The sequence below is a fragment of the Nomascus leucogenys genome, chromosome X (genome assembly GCF_006542625.1).
Source record: "Nomascus leucogenys isolate Asia chromosome X, Asia_NLE_v1, whole genome shotgun sequence".
Classification (NCBI taxonomy): domain Eukaryota; kingdom Metazoa; phylum Chordata; class Mammalia; order Primates; family Hylobatidae; genus Nomascus; species Nomascus leucogenys.
This window is the reverse complement of record NC_044406.1, coordinates 104354900-104381342: the sequence shown is the minus strand read 5'-3', so window position 1 is coordinate 104381342 and position 26443 is coordinate 104354900.

The following is a 26443-nucleotide window of genomic DNA, read 5'->3' as shown; positions in this document are numbered from 1 at the left end:
GCTGTCTCCTTTCTAGGGCCTGTTTATTTCTGAGCATATCTCCTTGGTGAGTGCTCCCCACAAAATACTGGTGCATAATATGTAACATCTTTCCTTAATCATAATGCACCCCCTACGTCCCTGGTCCCAGGAGTTTTCTCACCATGTTCCCTCATTTTTGAATATACTTTTATACTCCCACACCCTCCACAACAAGGCAGAAATTTAAACCTCATCCATCCTTAAGGACCAGCTCCAAACATCCTCAGTCGCCCAAGCAGAAGTAATTACTTTTTGTAGATTCCCACTGCATGCTGCTTAACTTTCCCTTATAGAATTGATCACATTTGGCATTGTCTCATATAGATGTTTGATTGCTTCCTGTTGTAAACTCATTAAGTACCTAGCCTAGTTCATTGGAGACCCACCACACCAGCTAGCAGTGTGCCTTGCTATACTGTAAGGTCTTAGCACTTTCACTGAAGTTCAGCCATAATCAAGTGTGCCACATGATTCCAGAAAGCACCAAGCCAAGAGGAAACACAGAGGTGGATGTGGAAAGCAAAATACAATAATAAAGCAAAAGTATGTTTCTCCCTGTGTTAATCGGGGTTGTTCAGAGAGAAACAGAACAATTAGGAGATTATCTATCAAGGGGTGGGGGTTGAGAAAAGGGGAGAGAGAGAGAGAGAGAAGAGAAGAGAAGAGAAGAGGAGAAAAGAGGAGAGAGGAGAGAGAAAGAAAGAAAAGAAAAGAAAGAGAAAAAAGATTTTAAGGAGCTATGGAAGCCTACAGGCTGGAGACCCAGGGAAGAGTTAATATTGAAGCCCCAGCCAAAGGCAGTCTTCTTGTTTGGGGGTGGGGGACAGAAAAGGAGCAGTCTTTTTTCTATTAAGGCCTTCAAATGATTGGATGAAACTCACCAACATTAGGAAGGATAACCTACTTTACACAAAGTAACCTACTTTACTCAGAAACATCTAGAATAATGGTTGACCAAATAACCATGTTGACACATAAATTAACCATTAGACCCTTTTTTCTCTACAAAATGCTCCACGAGTCTCTTCTTCCCAGTCCTTCTCCCAATGCAACGACTGCAGTGGGAGCCACCTCCTTAAAAAGGAAGCAGTTTTATCTAAGGCATGTTAAACAAATTCCTGGAAAGGTCTAACTAAATGATAATGCTTCAGAAACTATAGTGATCACATAACCAAAAAAATTCCAAGTTATTTTAAAGTTTCAGATAAATCCCAATTGTGTATAATAATTTATCTTGTGATTGGTTAGTTTTGTTACATTGCAGTCACATTTAAAAAAATCTCTCAGAAGAATTAATTTCAAAATAAACCTCAATCCTGGAACACATTACAACATTCTCTTCTTATGCTACTCTTTCTAAATAAGGTACCAGTGACCTCAACTGAAACTGCAGTTTAACCTTATTAAGGAAGAAGAAATAGAAGAGACAAAAACTGTTGTAAAATAAATTATAAATATTAATAATCACTAATGCTGAAATTTCTAGTGCTCAAATAAACATAAAATTAGAAACTGGTCTGCTCTGCCTATGGAGTAGCGATTCTTTATTCCTTTACTTTCTTAATAAACTTGCTTTTACTTAAAAAAAATAAACTGTCTTAACTATTTTAATGAAGTATTTGAAAACAGTTTTTTTCCCACAAATATGACACATAAATAGAACCTAGCAGACTATTACACTAGTGAGCAAATAATGAACTTTTGGTAAAGCATACCCAACCTTCATTTAGAATATCTCCTGATAATAAGAAAGATCTCATTGAAATTTATTAATTCTTTTGTGTCTAGTAGATAACTCGGATGGCACGCAGTGCCTTGACTTTAACCTGCCCAGAATTTAACTCCTCATCCTATCCTACATGATTTTCTTTTTCCTCTCCCCCTCCATCTTTTATTCCATGGCACTGGGAATGGCAGGTCTTGCACCAAGTAGTGCAAGCCAGAAACCTGAGCTTTATTCTTTATTCCTCTCCACTTTTCAGTCCTGCATCCATTCTAGTAGTGAAACCGTTCAATAGCTTTCAATTCATCCTTCCTCTCTCTTTTTTCTTAGTTCAGATTCTTTAGTTTGAATTACTCTATCAGTTTTCTAATTGATCCACTGACTTCAGGACTTGCCTTCCTTCAGTTTGTTCAACTGCATTTTGAGAAATACTGCTAATGCTATTCTGAAGTCACTCTTGCTTGAAAGTATTTCAGTGGCTCCCCAGTATCATCAATATAAAAAAACCCTTTTTTGAGTTACACATAAGCCCTTCAGTATGGACCTGGTCACTTGCTAATTCTCATCATCTTCCACACACAGCAAACAAACTGACTTTTCTGCTCTAGTTTATGTCCTATCTCCCTTATGTGGCACCCTCTGCCTGGAATGCCCACTCCCTTCCCCACTTTGCCTAGTTAACCCATACATGTTGTCTAATAAAGACTGAAATCAACCTTTGTCACCTCTCAAAAGCTTTACAGACACAAGAGTATTAACTGTAGTTTATTGAGCTTGGGAAAAGAGCAATGATCTGAGATACTGAGTCAAAAAGCCTCACAGATCATCTAAACAATTTCCAGTCCAAAAGGGCTGAACCAGTATTTTTCAATGTATTATTTCCCCCATACTATTCATATGTGTAGTGCATTCTATCAGTAACTCTCAATATAAGTAGTGAATCTCTAGAAGGGAAGGGAACACTTCGGGAGGGATAATTCAATGTGCAGATGTTGGGACAGAGGAAAAGAAAGAAAAGAAAAAGAAGCAGCCTCACAAACCCAAGAAAATCTTATCAAATTTTTATAGTGAAACAATTTGGGGGTGGGTGGCATTGAATCAAAAATGACTTTACTGGAGGTCCAGTTTTCAAATGTAGGTAATAATTATGGGTACAGAGATTTTATATAGAGTTTACAACTTGACAATAAGCTCTTACAAAATCACCAGTGGAAAATGTTTGCCATGGTCATAAATTCAGTGACCTGCTTGAAAGACGTGTGGTATTTACCCTATCTTGCTCCAGCCAGCTCATACAGAAAGCCATAGCATAATCCAAAGGAGTGGGAACATCCATGGAAAACTTCCTGGCCTGGCAGTTTGCATGTAAGTGAAGAAAACACGATTTACTAAGAAAAATGCAGGTGGAATCCCCACAGCAGGATGAGGCCAACAAATTTATTATACTAGGTGAAATACACATGAATGTCTGCTGCCAGGTCAGACTCATAAATATGCATTAAAAGAGATTCTGAACCCTTATGAGAACCAGTTTTTTCTCAACCTACAAGGGCTGACAGATTTATGGTTGAGGGTTTTACTTCACAAACAAACCCTAAGGTAGAACCTACATTTCTGCTAAGGTCATAGTGTTCTTTCACACCAAGGAGACTCCTAAGAAGAAACAGTTTTTTTTTTAACAGTTTATATAGGTAGAACATTCCAGTAATCAGCAGATAGCAAAATCTGTGACTATAATGAGCAACTAAAATGGAAAAAAGCAGAAAAAATAGGACAAGGGAGTCAGAAAGGAGAGACATTGTTTCTAATCTCTACTTTGCTACAAATTAGTTAGCTATGAGGACCCCAGGTTCCTCATTTATAAAGTATGTTAAGGGTAGGAAGATAATAAAATCTTTTAAGGTCTGTCCCAGTATTGAAACAGTATGATTTGATCTAGAGTGACCTCCCTGACAGATAAAAGGGTGAAATAGAGGCAAGCTCACATGACAGTTACTGGCAAGGAAGAGAAATCGGTAGTCATGACTGGTGGAAGTGAGTAAAAGTTATAAAAGTAAGCTGGACATACAGTCTGGGTAGCCAACTTTATATTGTTAGAAAGTTTAACCATTCTTTTCCAAACATCCCTTCCCACAACTTTCAAAATTATTCCTTAATTCTTCTATGACTTTCTATTGTTATATTCTGCATTTGTATCACAATAGTGTTAACATCAACCCCTAGTATAGATAGGGCTGAAATTTCAGTCAATCTACTGTTATCTCCACAGCCAAGTATATGTAGAGAGGATGATATTGGGGAATGATATGGTTTGGCTGTGTCCCCACCCAAATCTCATCTTAAATCGCACGTGTTGTGGGAGGGACCCAGTGGGAGGTAATTGAATCATGGGGGCAGGTCTTTCCTATGCTGTTCTTGTGATAGTGAATAAGTCTCACAAGATCTGATGTTATATAAAGGGGAGTTTCCCTGCACAAGCTCTCTTTTTGCCTGCTGCCATCCATGTACGACGTGACTTCCTCCTCCTTGCCCTCCACCGTGATTGTGAGGCTTCCCCAGTCATGTGGAACTGTAAGTCCATTAAACCTCCTTATTTTGTAAATTGCCCAGTCTCTGGTATGTCTTTATCAGCAGCATGAAAACAGACTAATATAGGGGAGAAGGGAGAAATAGAGGGAATGAGGACTTCTTTCTTCATTTGTGGGTTTTGTTTTTTTTTTTTTGAGAGAGTGTCTCACTCTGTAACCCAGGTGATAGTGCAGTGGCGCAGTCTTGGTTCACTGAAGACTTGACCTCCAGGGCTCAAGCAATTCTCCCACCTCAGCCTCCTGAGTAGCTGGGAATAGAGGCACACACCACCACACCTGGCTAATTTTTAAATATTTGGAGACGTGGGGGTCTCACTATGTTTCCCAGGCTGGTCTCAAACTCCTGGGCTCAAGTGTCTTCCCACCTTGGCCTCCCAAAGTGCTGGGATTACAGGTATGTGTCACTATGCCCAGCCTCTTTCTTCATTTGACCACATCATGATATAGGCTTCAATTCATCAGGAAGAGAAAACAATTCTAAACTTTTGTGGATCTATTGCATAGCTTCAGAATACATAAAGCAAAACTGAGCAATAAGAAAATGACAAATCTACCAATTAGAATGGAAAATTGTAAACCACCTCTCTCAGTAACTGATAGAACAAGCAGACAAAAAAAATCTAGTATGGTTATACATAATTTGAATACAATTATCAAACTTAATTTATTGAGTATACATAGATTATTTCAGCAAGTGGAGAAAATGTCTTATCACAAGTACGGACAGAACATTTATTAAAATTGACCATATACTACGCCATCAAACAAGTCTCAACAACTAGTAAAAGGACTGAAAATTAGAGTATATTCTCTGGTTACTGTGCAATTATGCTAAAAATATGAAACAAATAGCTAAAAATAGCCATGTATGGATATTGAAAAACATTTTTAAAGAACACATAGGGTCAAAGAAATCCTAATAGAAATGTAAACTACTTAAAACTGAGCAATAACAAACATTGCATAGCAAAACGTGTGAGGTGCAGCGTAAGCAAAACTTACAGGAAAATTTGTAGCCTTAAATGCTTACACAGCTTTCATCACTTAACGACAGGTATACGTTCTGAGAAATGCATCCTTAGGCAATTTTGTCGTTGTGTGAATATCATAGAGTGTACTTACACAAACGTGTGTGGTATAGCCTACTACACACCTAGGCTATATGGTATAGCCTGTTGCTCACAGCCTACAAACCTGTAATGCATGTGACTGTACTGAATACTATAGGCAGTTGAAACATAATGATCTGTATTTGTATATCTAAATATATATAAGCATATAGAAGATATGGTAAAAATATGGTATAAAAGATAAAAAATGGTACACCTGCATAGGGCATTTATCATGAATGGAGCTTGCAGGACTGAAAGTTGTTATGGGTGTCAGTCAGTGAGAAGAGAATGTGAATGCCTAGGACATTATTGTACACTACTATAGACTTTATAAACACTATACATTTAGGCTCTACTAAATTTATAAAAAATATTTTTTCTTTAATAATAAATTAACCTTACTGTAACTTTTTACTTTGTACACTTTTTAATTTTTTAAAACTTTTTGCCTCTTTTGTAATAACACTTAGCTTGAGACAAAAACATATTGCACAGCTATACAAAAATTCTTTTTTTATATCCATACATATACATACAATTTCTTTATATAAGCATTTTTCTTTTTTCATGAACTGGAAGAATTAATATTGTTTTTTATTTGTATAGATGTAAGAGGTACAAGTTCAATTTTGTTACATGGGCATATTGTATAATGGTGAAGTCTTGGCTTTTACCATATATATGCCTTTTTCTATTTTTAAAATTGTTATTTTTTTTTTTTTACATTTTAAACTTTTTCTTGTTAAAAACGAAGACACAAACATATACATCAGCCTGGGCCTACGCAGGGTTAGGATAATCAATTTCACTGCCTTTCACTTACACATCTTATCTCACTGGAAGGTCTTCAGGGCAATAACGTGCATGGAGCTGTCATTTCCTGTGGTAACAATGCTTTTTTTCTGGAATACCTCCTGAAGGAATGTGCAGCTGCTCAGCTCAGCAAAGGCACCAACTCCCAAGGGGGCAATTTTCAATTTCAGTTCAGGTGAGGGTGTGTGTGTGTGTGCGTGTGTGTGTGTGACTCTTCTGGGTGGCCCTGTTTTCACCAGGATGCAGGGCTCCACCACAGCGCTGTTTGCTCAGCAGCAGTGTGCACATTCAGCTCAGGTCCCTAGGGGCAGGGTGCAGGCATGGCTGAGAGAAGATGGAGCTGTTCTCCCAAAGTATGGGGTCCCCAGGAGGGACTGCGCAGCCTCAACTCTGCCTGAGGGGGTGGGGGAAGGAGTGGGTGGAGCAGTTCCACCATTTCTTGGCCCCACAAGGAAGGGACAATTGTTCACAGCTGGACTTGAGGATATAGGGCCACTAAGCAGGGGTGGTTTGAGAGCAGTTTAGTCTCAGGGAAGAAGATGTGCTGTGACTACTCTTACTCATCCTGGGGCAAGACATACTCTAGCATTAGCTCTCAGTGCAGTAGCCCTGTGGGCCACTTGGGGTGGGGCACAGTGTTGGCTTCTTATCTGTGGGGAGAGCACAGCTTTGTGGTCTCTAGGCAGCTCCCTCAGCTGAGCTTAATGCTAGTGAGGACTGCAGGGGACCCCAGTAGTGAGGACTGTAGGTATCCAAAGGGTTGATGGGGGCTGCTGGGATCCTCTGCCTACCTTTGCACCATAGAGAGAAGTTCCTTCCGGTTCCCAGGTGATCTCACATGGGGGATGGGGTGATGAAGTCCTAGTATTTCCTTCCGTTCTTTATGTGACTCTCCTGAGTTTCTGTGCTCACCAAGGTTTGTGTTACTCCTTTGATGTACCCTGGTGTTCTCCATTAGTTCTTTTCATTAAAATGTAGCTGTTTATTTGTAGTTTTGCATGTCTTTATGGAAGGGAGGAGGGCTAGGGGCTTCTAGTCAGCCATCTTGCTGTCTATCCATTGTGCTTTTCTAGTGATACTGTTCTGAAGGCTGGATCCAACAGAAATTGTGTGTATGCAGAGATGTGTAAATAAGAATGCGATATTATAGTCATGTGTCACATAACCTTTCGGCCAGTGATGAACTGCCTATGAAATTGTGGTCCCATATGATTATAACAGAGTGAAAAATTCCTGTTGCCTAGTGAAGTCAGATCCCTCCTAATGTTGTAGTGCAAAGCATTCTTCACGTGTTTGTGGTGATGCTGGTGTAAAGGACCCCACTGTGCTGCTTCTAGTGGTATAAAGGTATAGCAATACTGTTATATATATAGTGCATAATACTTGATAATAAATGACTGTATTATTGGTTTATATATTTACTGTACTTTCTATTGTTATTTTAGAGTGTATTCCTTCTATATATACAAAAAGTTAACTGTAAACAGCTTCAGGCAGGTCCTTCAGAAGGGATTCCAGAAGAAGGCATTATCATCATAGGAGATGACAGCTCCATGCACGTTATTGTCCCTGAAGACCTTCCAGTGGGATGCGATGTGGAGGTGGAAGACAGTGGTATTGATGATCCTGACCCTGTGTAGGCCTATGTGCTTGTGTCTTAGTTAAAAAAAAGTTTAAAAAGTAAAAAAAATAAAGTAAAAATAGAATAAGGATTATAGAATAAGGATATAAAGAAATAAAATATTTTTTACAGCTGTATGTGTTTTAAGCTAAGTTATTACAAAAGAGGCAAAAAGTTAAAAAAAATTAAAAAGCATATAAAGTAAAAAAGTTACAGTAAGCTAAGATTATTATTGAAGAAAGAGAAATGTTTTTATACATTTAGTTTACCTAAGTGTACAGTGTTGATAAAGTCTACAACAGTGTACAGTAACGTCCTAGGCCTTCACATTCACTTACCACTCACTTACTGACTCACTCAGAGCAACCAACTTCCAGTCCTGCAGGTTCTATTCATGCTAAGTGCCCTATACAGGTGTACCATTTTTTATCTTTTATACCATATTTTTACTGCACCTTTCCTAAGTTTAGATATGCTTAGATACACAAATACTGACTATTATGTTACAGTTGCCTACAGTACTCAGTACAGTCACATGCATTACAGGTTTGTAGCCTGCGAGCAATAGGCTATACCATATAACCTGGGTATATAATAGGCTATATCATCTAGGTTTGTGTAAGTGTATTCTATGATGTTTGCATAATGATGAAATCACCTAATGACACATTTCTGAGTACCTATCCCCATTGTTAAGTGATGCATGACTGTACTTATAATGAGAAACTATTGGAAACTCTCTATGTATACACCAATGGGAAGAATAAAGAATTGTCTCATTGGGTTCATGGGCATGTACCTTAATGACTAATGATTTTGAGCATCTTTCCATATATTTATTTGTTATTCCATATATCTTTGAGTATGTGTTCAGATTTTTGCTCATTAAGGAAAAAAACTGGATTGTCTTTCATTGTAGAGTTGTAATTTTTTTTATTGATTCTGGATGTAAATCTTTCATCAGATGTGTGGGTTGCAATTTTTCTTCCTGGTTTGTGGTTTGTCCTTTCATTTTCTTGGTAGTCTTTCTCAGAACAAAATATTTTAGTTTTGATAAAGATCGTTTTGTCAGGTTTCTCTTTCATGGATCATGTTTTTCATAGCTACAAGATCTTTGCCTAACCTAAAATCCTGATGATTTTCTTCTATCTTTTCTTCCAGAAGTTGTATATTTTTGGGTTTTATATTTAGATCTATGATCCACTTTGAGTTAACTTAAAGCAAATAAGATTTATTTGCTAGGAATACTTTTATTTGTTTAACTCATAAAATAAATATGTTATGGAAATGTGTTACTAGGAGTTATTGCCTCCAGTTGGTATTTTGGAAGCATGGGATTGTTAGTGACATTTAAACTCTTTTGACCCTGGCCAGAAGTTAGAACTATACTTGATTTCGTAATTTAGTGACTTAAAAGTGTGTAGTATCTGAAGCAAATCGTTTCATGAAAGAATACTTACCAATATTTATTCTTACTATTTTACCTCTGTAGTTCCGTTTCATTAAAAATAAACACTTGTCCTGACCCACTAAACAGATTTCATGTCTCATGACTGGATCCAGATAATTGAAAAAGCATACTGGCTTAACTATCTTCCTGAATTGGAACTCACAATCTTCACCACCTCCACTACTAAATAAATATTACCTGTCATTACCCTTTTGTGTCTGCTTTGTAACAATTCTACTTGGTTTTTCTCTAAGCACAGTTTAATTTTTATTATGACTTTACAAATTTTTAGATAATATACTATCAGCTATGTTGTCAGAAAAAAACAGTAAATGGAGTAATAGAAGGAACTTATTGTGATACTGTAGAATTTTAGTATCTATTAAAATAGCGATGTCCAGCCCTGGAGGAGCTATAACTCTTCCGTATTTGTGTTTCATTACCTATTCCTGTCTTAGTTGAGTTTCTTTTACTTCTATGTAGCAGAAACACACTGGAGCTTTCTCTAGCCTAATGGGGCCTAGGGAGGCCGAGGGCAGGAAGCTAGAAGGGCTCAGTAACCTTGGAAGGTATTCTTGCTTCTTGTATCATTTGTGTTCCAGGCTACGTTGGCTCTGTTTCTTTTTATGTGAGTCCTTTACACCTCTCTCTTTCTGAAGACTGGCTTTCTCTGATTCTCTGTGCATATGACTGCCCTGAGACCTTGGGATTACTTCTGGCCAGACTAGAATTGCTCTGCTCCAATTCCCAGGAGAGATAGTATATATAATTAGTTTAGGACAAGTTCCACTTCTGGTCTAATCAGCATGGCCCAAAGGTAGTTAGATCGGAAAGAACAACCCATATTTGCCTTGTGGGTAGACGGTATGCAGTTCTCAGAGACTGAGAAGGGTGTTGGGTCTACTGCAAGTTCACAAAATGCTGGTTGGTATATGTTTACCTTTTAAAATGAATTTTAATTAATTTGGTTTTCAGAATGTAGAAGTTTATAAAAAGTTCATTGTATATTAAAAAAACTGAGTTAAGGATTACAAAACTAGAAAAGTGACACTGACATCAAAGGATGATTATTCTTTTATTACTTTCATGTTAAAAATAATTAAACTTATATAACAAATTTAGTCAAATATATTGACCACAGAGTACTTTTTATTTTCAAAGGTGGTAGTCATCCACATACTGAACGTCTTGTCGATCCAGCAGTTGGAGGTCTTATAGGCTAAAGAAAATTAATATTTAAAATATTCGACATGCATTACTAATTTACCTCTGAAGAGTTTTCATTTAGATATATTAAAATTCCAAGTTGCAGGGAAGGGAAAATATGAGACTCAACATTTATTGTGTTTCTGCCTAGTCAGTCACTTAACATATTTTATTCCATTCAGACCTTATAGCCACCCTTTGAGAAGTAGGCATTGTTATCCTAGAATCAGTGAAGAAATTAAAACTCACAGAAAACAGCTAGCAAATATGTAGTGAGGCTAGCATTTAAGCTGAAGTCTGTGTGACTCCACAGTTTCTTCTCACTTCACTCTACTGTTTGGGGGTATGAAGGTATATTTATTAAACTTTTCTAAAAGAGGCTATAAGTAGGACTATACAGAAGCTATTCAGTTCATTTTCTTGTCTGTATACTTAAGACAGTCTCAGTGTCAAACATATGATAATCATTTCTCCATATCTGGAGCAAAAAGGGAGTCGTATCAGTTATCTAATGTTAGTCACTTAAGCACATGGATTTTTTAGCGGTCATTACAGCGATAAATCAATATTTAAAAATAGCAGTGGCTTCTTCAGTTTGGAGAGAAATGTTTTTTAACCTTATATTCTAAACCTTAATGCATGCTAAATTAGGAATTGGAGGGAAAAAGGGAAAACTGACCTTTCTTTTTTAGTCTGAACAAACAAGAAGAGGAAAGCAAAGACTGGCTAAATAGTATAAGGCAGTATATTAAGCTTTCCATGTTTATCCACTTGAAACCTGTTATTTTTCAAAAACACATTTTTAAGTGAAAAATCAGAAAATATATATGCTTTAGAAATTATTGTTAAATACAAATTTTGTAACATAAATTCTTTATGTAATAGTTACATAAAACAAGTTTAAGTTGTCTAGTATTGATGATATAGAGGAAAAACTATCCTTCAAATATTTGTGAATTTTACCTGTGAGTTAATGATGGTTTACCTTCTAATTTATCAACCTAAATGGCTTTGTCCAATACAATTAAAATGAACAATTATTTGGTTTATTGTAACTTCAGACTTGGAAAAAAATATATAACAGTTGCTAGGGTGTAATTGCTAAAATAACTATAATAATTTTTGTCTCTGCTTGGTGAAGAATATGCATTAAGACTTTAGCAAAAGATAAGACTGTGCTTTCTTTGTAAGTAGTCTGATCAAATGTGGCTCATGACTTAAAATTAATTTGATATAAAGTAAATCTATCTTAATGCTTTATTAAGAATTCACAATGACCTTTTTGAAATAGAGGAATTTGAGATGAGGATGAGCTCCAGAGTTCACATTGCTGCTACCCTTTAGGGCATAAAGGGAGCAACCCAAATCATGCTATTTTAGTTCTTTAATAGTTTGGCTATTCCTTTACAAGCTTTCTTTTCTAGGGACAAACTAATATAGCATGACATACTTTAAGCATCAAACATAAAGAGTTTTGACCAAACTGCTCTCAGCGTTTCTGTTCTGAAAGTACCTAATTAAAAGTAACCCTGAGTTACTGGCCCAGATATTGGCCCAGCGTAGGGAAAATGAAGCCCACTTAGAGTTAATGGGTTGAACCAATTGTCCTCTGTAGTTCATTTCAGTACCTCTAATGTTTTTCTCATTGGAAAGCTTTGAGACAGGATGGGAGCTTATTAGTGAGACAATTTTCTTCTTCTGAAGCTAAACTCTTGGTATTGTGATCTTTTGACCTGTTATTCTCTCTGACTTCTTGATTCCCTTTTTCCACTCCTCTAAAGTACAGCACATATACAGGTTCGTTGATGTACAACCAAATTTTACTGTAGTGGTGAGCATGGTTTATGGATTTAATTAATTGACCTGTTAGTCAAATCCAGCTTATTGGCAGTCTTTCATGATTGAAATTCTAACTAGTCTCTCTTCATATCTATTTAGATCATCCCTTAACCCCAATGCTAGGCTGCTGCTAAGTTAGATCTGAAAGCACTACCGGCAGTCAGTTTTGCATATTCATAGTTAATTATTTGGTTTCTTATAAACCACTTCTCTTTTTTTTTCTTTTACTTATTCTTTGCTTCCAATTTCTTGGCTACAGTTTCTTAGTTCTGTTTCCTGTTTAGTCAGAGGACCAGTAGAAAAGAGCATTTTCCTTTTCCTTTTCACCAGATTCAGGGACAGTTTCTGTGTTCTCCTGGTTGAGGTCTCTTTAAGTCACCATATGTGACTTTCAACCCTATCAGACGTTGACCTTCCCTTTTAAACATTTTGTAACAGTTTGTTTAATTAATGGAAAATAGAATTCATAGATAATATGACCTACTTATATACATATAACAAAATCATAATACCATGATTATAATATAAAGAATAAATATAATTTATAATGAAACTGTATGTATTTCAGGATATGACTGTGAGGGCCCAACTGTACTAGAAGATGTAGTGAAGCAATGAATGCTTGTACCTACTTCTTTTTTTTAAAACAAAAAATTTTTTAATGTCTGTAGCCTAATCTTGGAAATGAAGCTTGTACCTACTTCTGAAGAGTAAGTTCAGGTTTATGAGAAGTAACAAGGTAATTCTGTATAGAAAACTACAGAAAATGAAAAATTAGTGGTACATGTGGACCATAAAATAAAAATGTTAGAATAAATAACCCCTGACGAGACTTGTTTGTACATAAAAAGAGAAAGAAGGAAATACTTGAAGCCTAGAAAACATGTCATGACAAATTACAGACTCTCAAAATCAAGAAAATGAGGAAGTACGATATTCTCACAAAGCGCTTGGGCCATACTTATAAGGGTACTGACAAAGTAATTTCCTATGTTGTGATAGAGAACAAGACCCTGATGAGGTATCACAGAAGCATATTTCCTATTTTGAAATACTACCACTTTAAGACATAGTTTAGATTCCTGGTACCTCAAAAAACGTTGATGACCAAATTCTTCCCTGGGTGATGAGAAATAGAGAGGATGGATTAGAAAGAGAAACGATAAAACAGTAAGGTATGGAGAAGGTGGGGCAGTAGATGTTTCTATACAAAAAACATAGAAAAATAACAGGCAATCACCAAATGAATACTTTCAATATGGGTTTTTACAGGATATGTTTCTTTTTTCTTTTTTTCTTTTTTTTTACTATAAAGTACATTTTATTCTATCAAATGTTTAAAAACCTTTGGGGAAATTTTCAGAAATACATATTAAGTATTTGCTTTCCACCTCTATTGGCGTTTGTTCTGTTTGTAATTATGTGAAGGCTTACTTGTGTTTTTTTTTCTAATTTTCCTTGTAATTTCTTTATTATTATTATTATACTTTAAATTTTAGGGTACATGTACAAAATGTGAAGGTTTGTTACATATGTATCCATGTGCCATGTTGGTGTGCTGCACCCATTAACTCGTCATTTAGCATTACCTATATCTCCTAATGCTGTCCCTCCCCCCTCCCCCCACCCCACAACAGTCCCCGGAGTGTGATGTTCCCCTTCCTGTGTCCATGTGTTCTCATTGTTCAATTCCCACCTATGAGTGAGAACATGCGGTGTTTGGTTTTTTGTCCTTGTGATAGTTTACTGAGAATGATGTTTTCCAGTTTCATCCATGTCCCTACAAAGGACATGAACTCATCATTTTCTATGGCTGCATAGTATTTCATGGTGTATATGTGCCACATTTTCTTAATCCAGTCTATCGTTGTTGGACATTTGGGTTGGTTCCAAGTCTTTGCTATTGTGAATAGTGCTGCAATAAACATACGTGTGCATATGTCTTTATAGCAGCATGATTTATAGTCCTTTGGGTATATACCCAGTAATGGGATGGCTGGGTCAAATGCTATTTCTAGTTCTAGATCCCTGAGGAATCGCCACACTGACTTCCACAATGGTTGAACTAGTTTACAGTCCCACCAGCAGTGTAAAAGTGTTCCTACTTCTCCACATCCTCTCCAGCACCTGTTGTTTCCTGACTTTTTAATGATTGCCATTCTAACTGATGTGAGATGGTATCTCATTGTGGTTTTGATTTGCATTTCTCTGATGGCCAGTGATGATGAGCATTTTTTCATGTGTTTTTTTGGGTGCATAAATGTCTTCTTTTGAGAAGTGTCTGTTCATATCCTTTGCCCACTTTTTGATGGGGTTGTTTGTTTTTTTCTTGTAAATTTGTTTGAGTTCATTGTAGATTCTGGATATTATCCCTTTGTCCGATGAGTAGGTTGCAAAAATTTTCTCCCATTCTGTAGGTTGCCTGTTCACTCTGATGGTAGTTTCTTTTGCTGTGCAGAAGCTCTTTAGTTTAATTAGATCCCATTTGTCAATTTTGGCTTTTGTTGCCATTGCTTTTGGTGTTTTAGACATGAAGTCCTTGCCCATGCCTATGTCCTGAATGGTATTGCCTAGGTTTTCTTCTAGGAGTTTTATGGTTTTAGGTCTAACATGTAAGTCTTTAATCCATCTTGAATTAATTTTTGTATAAGGTGTAAGGAAGGGATCCAGTTTCAGCTTTCTACATATGGCTAGCCAGTTTTCCCAGCACCATTTATTAAATAGGGAATCCTTATCCCGTTGCTTGTTTTTGTCAGGTTTGTCAAAGATCAGATAGTTGTACATATGCGGCATTATTTCTGAGGGCTCTGTTCTGTTCCATTGATCTATGTCTCTGTTGTGGTACCAGTACCATGCTGTTTTGGTTACTGTAGCCTTGTAGTATAGTTTGAGGTCAGGTAGCATGATGCCTCCAGCTTTGTTCTTTTGGCTTAGGGTTGACTTGGCGATGCGGGCTCTTTTTTTGGTTCCACATGAACTTTAAAGTAGTTTTTTCCAATTTTGTGAAGAAAGTCATTGGTAGCTTGATGGGGATGGCATTGAATCTATAAATTACCTTGGGCAGTATGGCCATTTTCACGATATTGATTCTTCCTACCCATGAGCATGGAATGTTCTTCCATTTGTTTGTATCCTCTTTTATTTCATTGAGCAGTGGTTTGTAGTTCTCCTTGAAGAGGTCCTTCACATCCCTTGTAAGTTGGATTCCTAGGTATTTTATTCTCTTTGAAGCAATTGTGAATGGGAGTTCACTCATGATTTGGCTCTCTGTTTGTCTGTTATTGGTATACAAGAATGCTTGTGATTTTTATACATTGATTTTGTATCCTGAGACTTTGCTGAAGTTGCTTATCAGCTTAAGGAGATTTTGGGCTGAGACAATGGGGCTTTCTAGATATACAATCATGTCATCTGCAAACGGGGACAATTTGACTTCTTCTTTTCCTAATTGAATACCCTTTATTTCCTTCTCCTGCCTGATTGCCCTGGCCAGAACTTCCAGCACTATGTTGAATAGGAGTGGTGAGAGAGGGCATCCCTGTCTTGTGCCAGTTTTCAAAGGGAATGCTTCCAGTTTTTGCCCATTCAGTATGATACTGGCTGTGGGTTTGTCATAGATAGCTCTTATTATTTTGAGATACGTCCCATCAATACCTAATTTATTGAGAGTTTTTAGCAGGAAGGGTTGTTGAATTTTGTCAAAGGCCTTTTCTGCATCTATTGAGATAATCATGTGGTTTTTGTCTTTGGTTCTGTTTATATGCTGGATTACATTTATTGATTTGCATATGTTGAACCAGCCTTGCATCCCAGGGATGAAGCCCACTTGATCATGGTGGATAAGCTTTTTGATGTGCTGCTGGATTCAGTTTGCCAGTATTTTATTGAGGATTTTTGCATCAATGTTCATCAAGGATATTGGTCTGAAGTTCTCGTTTTTGGTTGTGTCTCTGCCAGGCTTTGGAATCAGGATGATGCTGGCCTCATAAAATGAGTTAGGGAGGATTCCCTCTTTTTCTATTGATTGGAATAGTTTCAGAAGGAATGGTACCAGTTCCTCTTTGTACCTCTGGTAGAATTCGGCTGTGAATCCATCAGGTCCTGGACTCTTTTTGGTTGGTAAGCTATTGATTATTGCCACAATTTCAGAGCCTGTTATTGGCCTATTCAGAGATTCAACTTCTTCCTGGTGTAGTCTTGGGAGAGTGTACTTGTCCAGAAATTTACCCCTTTCTTCTAGATTTTCTAGTTTATTTGCATAGAGGTGTTTGTAATATTCTCTGATGGTAGATTGTGTTACTGTGGGATCGGTGGTTATATCCCCTTTATCATTTTTTATTGCATCTATTTGATTCTTCTCTCTTGTCTTCTTTATTAGTCTTGCTAGCAGTCTATCAATTTTGTTTGTCTTTTCAAAAAACCAGCTCCTGGATTCATTAATATTTTGAAGGGTTTTTTGTGTCTCTATGTCCTTCAGTTCTGCTCTGATTTTAGTTATTTCTTGCCTTCTGCTAGCTTTTGAATACATTTGCTCTTGCTTTTCTAGTTCTTTTAATTGTGATGTTAGGGTGTCAATTTTGGATCTTTCCTGCTTTCTCTTGTGGGCATTTAGTGCTATAAATTTCCCTCTACACACTGCTTTGAATGTGTCCCAGAAATTCTGGTATGTTGTGTCTTTGTTCTCATTGGTTTCAAAGAGCATCTTTATTTCTGCCTTCATTTCATTATGTACCCAGTAGTCATTCAGGAGCAGGTTGTTCAGTTTCCATGTAGTTGATCGGTTTTGAGTGAGTTTCTTAATCCTGAGTTATAGTTTGATTGTACTGTGGTCTGAGAGACAGTTTATTATAATTTCTGTTCTTTTACATTTGGTGAGGAGAGCTTTACTTCCAACTATGTGGTCAATTTTGGAATAGGTGTGGTGTGGTGCTGAAAAAAATGTATATTCTGTTGATTTGGGGTGGAGAGTTCTGTAGATGTGTATTATGTCCACTTGGTGCAGAGCTGAGTTCAATTCCTGGGTATCCTTGTTAACTTTCTGTCTCGTTGATGTGTGTAATGTTGACAGTGGGGTGTTAAAATCTCCCATTATTATTGTGTAGGAGTCTAAGTCTCTTTGTAGGTCACTCAGGACTTGCTTTATGAATCTGGGTGCTCCTGTATTGGGTGCATATATATTTAGGATAGTTAGCTCTTCTTGTTGAATTGATCCCTTTACCATTATGTAATGGCTTTCTTTGTCTCTTTTGATCTTTGTTAGTTTAAAGTCTATTTTATCAGAGACTAGGATTGCAACCCCTGCCTTTTTTTGTTTTCCATTTGCTTGGTAGATCTTCCTCCATCCCTTTATTTTGAGTCTATGTGTGTCTCTGCACGTGAGATGGGTTTCCTGAATACAGCACACTGATGGGTCTTGACTCCTTATCCAATTTGCCAGTCTGTGTCTTTTAATTGGAGCATTTAGCCCGTTTACATTTAAAGTTAATATTGTTATGTGTGAATTTGATCCTGTCATTATGATGTTAGCTGGTTATTTTGCTCGTTAGTTGATGCAGTTTCTTCCTAGCCTCGATGGTCTTTACAATTTGGCATGTTTTTGCAGTGGCTGGTACCAGTTGTTCCTTTCCATGTTTTGTGCTTCCTTCAGGAGCTCTTTTAGGGCAGGCCTGGTGGTGACAAAATCTCTCAGCATTTGCTTGTCTGTAAAGGATTTTATTTCTCCTTCACGTATGAAGCTTAGTTTGGCTGGATATGAAATTCTGGGTTGAAAATTCTTTTCTTTAAGAATGTTGAATATTGGCCCCCACTCTCTTCTGGCTTGTAGAGTTTCTACAGAGAGATCAGGTGTTAGTCTGATGGGCTTCCCTTTGTGGGTAACCCGACCTTTCTCTCTGGCTGCCCTTAACATTTTTTCCTTCATTTCAACTTTGGTGAATCTGACAATTATGTGTCTTGGGGTTGTTCTTCTCGAGGAGTATGTTTGTGGCGTTCTCTGTATTTCCTGAATCTGAATGTTGGCCTGCCTTGCTAGATTGGGGAAGTTCTCCTGGATAATATCCTGCAGAGTGTTTTCCAACTTGGTTCCATTCTCCCCGTCACTTTCAGGTACACTAATCAGACATAGGTTTGGTCTTTTCACATAGTCCCATATTTCTTGGAGGCTTTGTTCATTTCTTTTTATTCTTTTTTCTCTAAACTTCTCTTCTTGCTTCATTTCATTCATTTCATCTTCCATCACTGATACCCTTTCCTCTAGTTGATTGCATCAGCTACTGAGGCTTCTGTATTCTTCATGTAGTTCTCGATACTTGGCTTTCAGCTCCATCAGCTCCTTTAAGGACTTCTCTGCATTGGTCATTTTAGTTATACATTCATCTAATTTTTTTTCAAAGTTTTTAACTTCTTTGCCATTGGTTTGAATTTCCTCCTGTAGCTCGGAGTAGTTTGATTGTCTGAAGCCTTCTTCTCTCAACTCGTCAAAGTCATTCTCCATCCAGCTTTGTTCCGTTGCTGGTGAGGGGCTGCGTTTCTTTGGAGGAGGAGAGGTGCTCTGCTTTTTAGAGTTTGCAGTTTTTCTGCTCTGTTTTCTCCCCATCTTTGTAGTTTTTTCTGCTTTTGGTCTTTGATGATGGTGATGTACAGATGCGTTTTTGGTGTGGGTGTTCTTTCTGTTTGTTAGTTTTCCTTCTAACAGACAGGACCCTCAGCTTCAGGTCTGTTGGAGTTTGCTAGAGGTCCACTCCAGACCCTGTTTGCTTGGGTGTCAGCAGCGGTGGCTGCAGAACAGTGGATTTTCATGAACCGCAAATTCAGCGGTCTGGTCCTTCCTCTGGAAGTTTTATCTCAGAGGAGCACCTGGCCGAGTGAGGTGTCAGTCTGTCCCTACTGGGGGGTGCCTCCCAGTTAGGCTGCTCGGGGGTCAGGGACCTACTTTAGGAGGCAGTCTGTCCGTTCTCAGATCTCCAGCTGCGTACTGGGAGAACCACTGCTCTCTTCAAAGCTGTCCAACAGGGACATTTAAGTCTGCAGAGGTTACTGCTGACTTTTGGTTTGTCTGTGCCCTGCCCCCAGAGGTGGAGCCTACAGAGGCAGGCAGGCCTCCTTGAGCTGTGGTGGGCTCCACTCAGTTCGAGCTTCCTGGCTGCTTTGTTTACCTAAGCAAGCCTGGGCAATGGGGGGCGCCCCTCCCCCAGCCTCGCTGCTGCCTTGCAGTTTGATCTCAGACTGCTGTGCTAGCAATCAGTGAGACTACGTGGGCACAGGACCCTCGGAGCCAGGTGTGGGACACAATCTCCTGGTGTGCCGTTTTCCAAGCCCGTTGGAAAAGCACAGTATTAGGGTGGGAGTAACCTGATTTTCCAGGTGCCGTCTGTCACCCCTTTCTTTGACGAGGAAAGGGAACTCCCTGACCCCTTGCGCTTCCCGAGTGAGACAACGCCTCGCCCTGCTTCGGCTCGGCTCGCACAGGGTGCGCTAAACCTACTGTGCTGTGCCCACTGTTTGGCACTCCCTAGTGAGATGAACCTGGTACCTCAGATGGAAATGCAAAAATCACCCGTCTTCCGTGTCGCTCATGCTGGGAGCTGTGGACCAGAGCTGTTCCTATTCAGCCATCTTGGCTCCACCCCCAGGATATGTTTCTTAGTGTTACAAAACATTTTTTTTTTTTTTGCTGTAGGAAAAATTTTATTTTAAGCAGTTTTAGAGAATCAGCCCTATTTTCATTGCTTCATTTCTTTTTTTTTAAATTTTATTATTATTATACTTTAAGTTTTAGGGTACATGTGCACAACGTGCAGGTTTGTTACATATGTATACGTGTGCCATGTTGGTGTGCTGCACCCATTAACTCATCATTTAGCATTAGGTATATCTCCTAATGCTATCCGTCCCCCCACGCCAAAACAGGCCCCGGTGTGTGATGTTCCCCTTCCTGTGTCCATGTGTTCTCATTGTTCAATGCCCACCTATGAGTGAGAACATGTGGTGTTTGGTTTTTTGTCTTTGCGATAGTTTGCTGAGAATTGTGGTTTCCAGTTTCATCCATGTCCCTACAAAGGACATGAACTCGTCATGTTTTATGGCTGCATAGTATTCCATGGTGTATATGTGCCACATTTTCTTAATCCAGTCTATCGTTGTTGGACATTTAGGTTGGTTCCAAGTCTTTGCTATTGTGAATAGTGCCGCTATAAACATACGTGTGCGTGTGTCTTTATAGCAGCATGATTTATAATCCTTTGGGTATATACCCAGTAATGGGATGGCTGGGTCAAATGGTATTTCTAGTTCTAGATCCCTGAGGAATCGCCACACTGACTTCCACAATGGTTGAACTAGTTTACAGTCCCACCAGCAGTGTAAAAGTGTTCCTATTTCTCCACATCCTCTCCAGCACCTGTTGTTTCCTGACTTTTTAATGATTGCCATTCTAACTGGTGTGAGATGGTATCTCATTGTAGTTTTGATTTGCATTTCTCTGATGGCCAGTGATGATGAACATTTTTTCATGTGTTTTTTGGCTGCATAAATGTCTTCTTTTGAGAAGTGTCTGTTCATATCCTTTGCCCACTTTTTGATGGGGTTGTTTGTTTTTTTCTTGTAATTTTGTTTGAGTTCATTGTAGATTCTGGATATTATCCCTTTGTCCGATGAGTAGGTTGCAAAAATTTTCTCCCATTCTGTAGGTTGCCTGTTCACTCTGATGGTAGTTTCTTTTGCTGTGCAGAAGCTCTTTAGTTTAATTAGATCCCATTTGTCAATTTTGGCTTTTGTTGCCATTGCTTTTGGTGTTTTAGACATGAAGTCCTTGCCCATGCCTATGTCCTGAATGGTATTGCCTAGGTTTTCCTTTAGGGTTTTTATGGCTTTAGGTCTAACATTTAAGTCTTTAATCCATCTCGAATTAATTTTTGTATAAGGTGTAAGGAAGGGATCCAGTTTCAGCTTTCTACATATGGCTAGCCAGTTTTCCCAGCACCATTTATTAAATAGGGAATCCTTTCCCCATTGCTTTTGTCAGGTTTGTCAAAGATCAGATAGTTGTAGATATGTAGCATTATTTCTGAGGGCTCTGTTCTGTTCCATTGGTCTGTATCTCTGTTGTGGTACCAGTACCATGCTGTTTTGGTTACTGTAGCCTTGTAGTATAGTTTGAAGTCAGGTAGCGTGATGCCTCCAGCTTTGTTCTTTTGGCTTAGGATTGACTTGGCGATGCGGGCTCTTTTTTGGTTCCATATGAACTTTAAAGTAGTTCTTTCCAATTCTGTGAAGAAAGTCATTGATAGCTTGATGGGGATGGCATTGAATCTATAAATTACCTTGGGCAGTATGGCCATTTTCACGATATTGATTCTTCCAACCCATGAGCATGGAATGTTCTTCCATTTGTTTGTATCCTCTTTTATTTCATTGAGCAGTGGTTTGTAGTTCTCCTTGAAGAGGTCCTTCACGTCCCTTGTAATTGGATTCCTAGGTATTTTATTCTCTTTGAAGCAATTGTGAATGGGAGTTCACTCATGATTTGGCTCTCTGTTTGTCTGTTATTGATGTATAAGAATGTTTGTGATCTTTGCAGACTGATTTTGTATCCTGAGACTTTGCTGAAGTTGCTTATCAGCTTGAGATTTTGGTCTGAGACGATGGGGTTTTCCAGATATACAATCATGTCATCTTCAAACGGGGACAATTTGACTTCCTCTTTTCCTAATTGAATGCCCTTTATTTCCTTCTCCTGCCTGATTGCCCTGGCCAGAACTTCCAACACTATGTTGAATAGGAGTGGTGAGAGAGGGCATCCCTGTCTTGTGCCAGTTTTCAAAGGGAGTGCTTCCAGTTTTTGTCCATTCAGTATGATATTGGCTGTGGGTTTGTCATAGATAGCTCTTATTATTTTGAGATACGTCCCATCATTACCTAATTTATTGAGAGTTTTTTGCAGGAAGGGTTGTTGAATTTTGTCCAAAGCCTTTTCTGCATCTATGGAGATAACCATGTGGTTTTTGTCTTTGGTTCTGTTTATATGCTGGATTACATTTATTGATTTGCATATGTTGAACCAGCCTTGCATCCCAGGGATGAAGCCCACTTGATCATGGTGGATAAGCTTTTTGATATGCTGCTGGATTCAGTTTGCCAGTATTTTATTGAGGATTTTTGCATCAATGTTCATCAAGGATATTGGTCTAAAATTCTCGTTTTTGGTTGTGTCTCTGCCAGGCTTTGGAATCAGGATGATGCTGGCCTCATAAAATGAGTTAGGGAGGATTCCGTCTTTTTCTATTGATTGGAATAGTTTCAGAAGGAGTGATACCAGCTCCTCTTTGTACCTCTGGTAGAATTCGGCTGTGAATCTATCTGGTCCTGGACTTTTTTTGGTTGGTAAGCTATTGATTATTGCCTCAATTTCAGAGCCTGTTATTGGTCTATTCATAGATTCAACGTCTTCCTGGTTTAGTCTTGGGAGGATGTATGTGTCGAGGAATTTATCCATTTCTTCTAGATTTTCTAGTTTATTTGCATAGAGTTGTTTATACTATTCTCTGATGATAGGTTGTATTTCTGTGGGATTGGTGGTGATATCCCCTTTGTCATTTTTTATTGTGTCTATTTGATTCTTCTCTCTTTTCTTCTTTATTAGTCTTGCTAGCGGTCTATCAATTTTGTTGATCTTTTCAAAAAAACCAGCTCATGGATTCATTAATATTTTGAAGGGTTTTTTTGTGTCTCTATTTCCTTCAGTTCTCCTCTGATCTTAGTTATTTCTTGCCTTCTGCTATCATTTGAATGTGTTTGTTCTTGCTTCTCTAGTTCTTTTAATTGTGATGTTTGGGTGTCAATTTTAGATCTTTCCTGCTTTCTGTTGTGGGCATTTAGTGCTATAAATTTCCCTCTTCACACTGCTTTGAATGTGTCCCAGAGATTCTGGTATGTTGTGTCTTTGTTCTCATTGGTTTCAAAGAACATCTTTATTTCTGCCTTCATTTCATTATTTACCCAGTAATCATTCAGGGCAGGTAGTTCAGTTTCCATGTAGTTGATTGGTTTTGAGTGAGTTTCTTAATCCTGAGTTCTAGTTTGTTTGTACTGTGGTCTGAGAGACAGTTTGTTATAATTTCTGTTCTTTTACATTTGCTGAGGAGTGCTTTACTTCCAACTATGTGGTCAGTTTTGGAGTAGGTGTGGTGTGGTGCTGAACAGAATGTATATTCTGTTGATTTGGGCTGGAGAGTTCTGTAGATGTCTATTAGGTCTGCTTGGTGCAGAGCTGAGTTCAATTCCTGGGTATCCTTGTTAACTTTCTCTCTCATTGATCTGTCTAATGTTGACAGTGAGGTGTTAAAATCTCCCATTATTATTGTGTGGGAGTCTAAGTCTCTTTGTAGGTCACTTAGGACTTGCTTTATGAATCTGGGTGCTCCTGTAATGGGTGCATATATATATTTAGGATAGTTAGCTCTTTTTGTTGAATTGATCCCTTTACCATTATGTAATGGCCTTCTTTGTCTCTTTTGATCTTTGTTGGTTTAAAGTCTATTTTATCAGAGACTAGGATTGCAACCCCTGCCTTTTTTTGTTTTCCATTTGCTTGGTAGATCTTCCTCCATCCCTTTATTTTGAGTCTATGTGTGTCTCTGCACGTGAGATGGGTTTCCTGAATACAGCACACTGATGGGTCTTGACTCCTTATCCAATTTGCCAGTCTGTGTCTTTTAATTGGAGCATTTAGCCCGTTTACATTTAAAGTTAATATTGTTATGTGTGAATTTGATCCTGTCATTATGATGTTAGCTGGTTATTTTGCTCGTTAGTTGATGCAGTTTCTTCCTAGCCTCGATGGTCTTTACAATTTGGCATGTTTTTGCAGTGGCTGGTACCGGTTGTTCCTTTCCATGTTTAGTGCTTCCTTCAGGAGCTCTTTTAGGGCAGGCCTGGTGGTGACAAAATCTCTCAGCATTTGCTTGTCTGTAAAGGATTTTATTTCTCCTTCACGTATGAAGCTTAGTTTGGCTGGATATGAAATTCTGGGTTGAAAATTCTTTTCTTTAAGAATGTTGAATATTGGCCCCCACTCTCTTCTGGCTTGTAGAGTTTCTACAGAGAGATCAGGTGTTAGTCTGATGGGCTTCCCTTTGTGGGTAACCCGACCTTTCTCTCTGGCTGCCCTTAACATTTTTTCCTTCATTTCAACTTTGGTGAATCTGACAATTATGTGTCTTGGGGTTGTTCTTCTCGAGGAGTACGTTTGTGGCGTTCTCTGTATTTCCTGAATCTGAATGTTGGCCTGCCTTGCTAGATTGGGGAAGTTCTCCTGGATAATATCCTGCAGAGTGTTTTCTACCTCGGTTCCATTCTCCCCATCACTTTTGGGTACACCAATCATATGTAGGTTTGGTCTTTTCACATAGTCCCATATTTCTTGGAGGCTTTGTTTGTTTCTTTTTATTCTTTTTTCTCTAAACTTCTCTTCTTGCTTCATTTCATTCATTTTGTCTTCCATCACTGTTACCCTTTCATCCAGTTGATCGCATTGGCTACTGAGGCTTCTGCATTTGTCATGTATCTCTCGTGCCATGGTTTTCAGCTCCATCAGGTCCTTTAAGGACTTCTCTGCACTGGTTATTCTAGTTATCTGTTCGTCTAATTTTTTTTCAAAGTTTTTAACTTCTTTGCCATTGGTTTGAATTTCCTCCTGTAGGTTGGAGTAGTTTGATCATCTGAAGCCTTCTTCTCTCAACTCGTCAAAGTCATTCTCCATCCAGCTTTGTTCCATTGCTGGTGAGGAGCTGCGTTCCTTTGGAAGAGGAGAGGCACTCTGATTTTTAGAGTTTCGTTTTTCTGCTGTTTTTTTCCCCATCTTTGTGGTTTTATCTACCTTTGGTCTTTGATGATGGTGATGTACAGATGTGTTTTTGGTTGGATGTCCTTTCTGTTTGTTAGTTTTCCTTTTAATAGACAGGAGCCTCAGCTGCAGGTCTGTTGGAGTTTGCTAGAGGTCCACTCCAGACCCTGTTTGCCTGGGTATCAGCAGCTGTGGCTGCAGAACAGAGGATATTGGTGCACAAATGCTGCTGCCTGATCGTTGCTCTGGAAGTTTTGTCTCAGAGGAGTACCCGGCCGTGTGAGGTGTCAGTCCGCCCCTACCTGGGGGTGCCTCCCAGTTAGGCTGCTCGGGGGTCAGGGACCCATTTTAAGAGGCAGTCTGCCCTTTCTCAGATCTCAAGCTGCATGCTGGGAGAACCATTGCTCTCTTCAAATCTGTCAGAGAGGGAAATTTAAGTCTGCAGAGGTTACTGTAGGCTCCACCTCTGGGGGCAGGGCACAGACAAACAAAACATTTTTTTAACACCTAGAATTTCGTAATTTGAAAGAGTTAAGTAATTTTTATTCTTTTAAACAATTTGCTCTTCAAAATTCAATTTCAGTAATTTTTATTGAGATCCCTGTGGTTCATGTGTCTCTACAAATTTAATAACGGTTTGTTTGTAATCTTTAAGAATGAACTCAAATATCCTCTGCCATTTTTGCAGAGGTTCCATTGCTTCTGCAGTAACTGCACTATTTTACTAAACTCTTTTCAACAAATATATAATTAGACATGCTCTAGTATGTAGTGCATAGAGTGGATACATAATTTAGTTTCGAGACAACATCTTTATTTGATTCAAGCCTCTGCCTCCATAAAGACTTTGTCCTAAATTATTGGGCTTTTCTCTTAACTTCTTGTCAAATCTACCTGTATTAGTATACACAGGTAGTATACTACCTGTGTATTAGTAAACACAGTTCCTGGTGTTTATTGTGTTAAGTTTCACCTGGCAGGGTATTTTCCTCTTCTGGGATATGAAGCCATTCTTTGTTGTTTGGGACTGCTCCATGTATTCCATAACTCTTGCCTCTGCCCACCAAATGTTAGTGGTTTCTCTCAATAATATTGAGTGGTAAAAGTACCCCAACACATTTCCTAAATGCTCCTCAGGGGCATTTGACTCATTGGCTATTCCTAGCTAAATGTATATGCTTACATTTCTTAAAAAACAACCTCCACAAATTTTATTCATGATTTAAAAA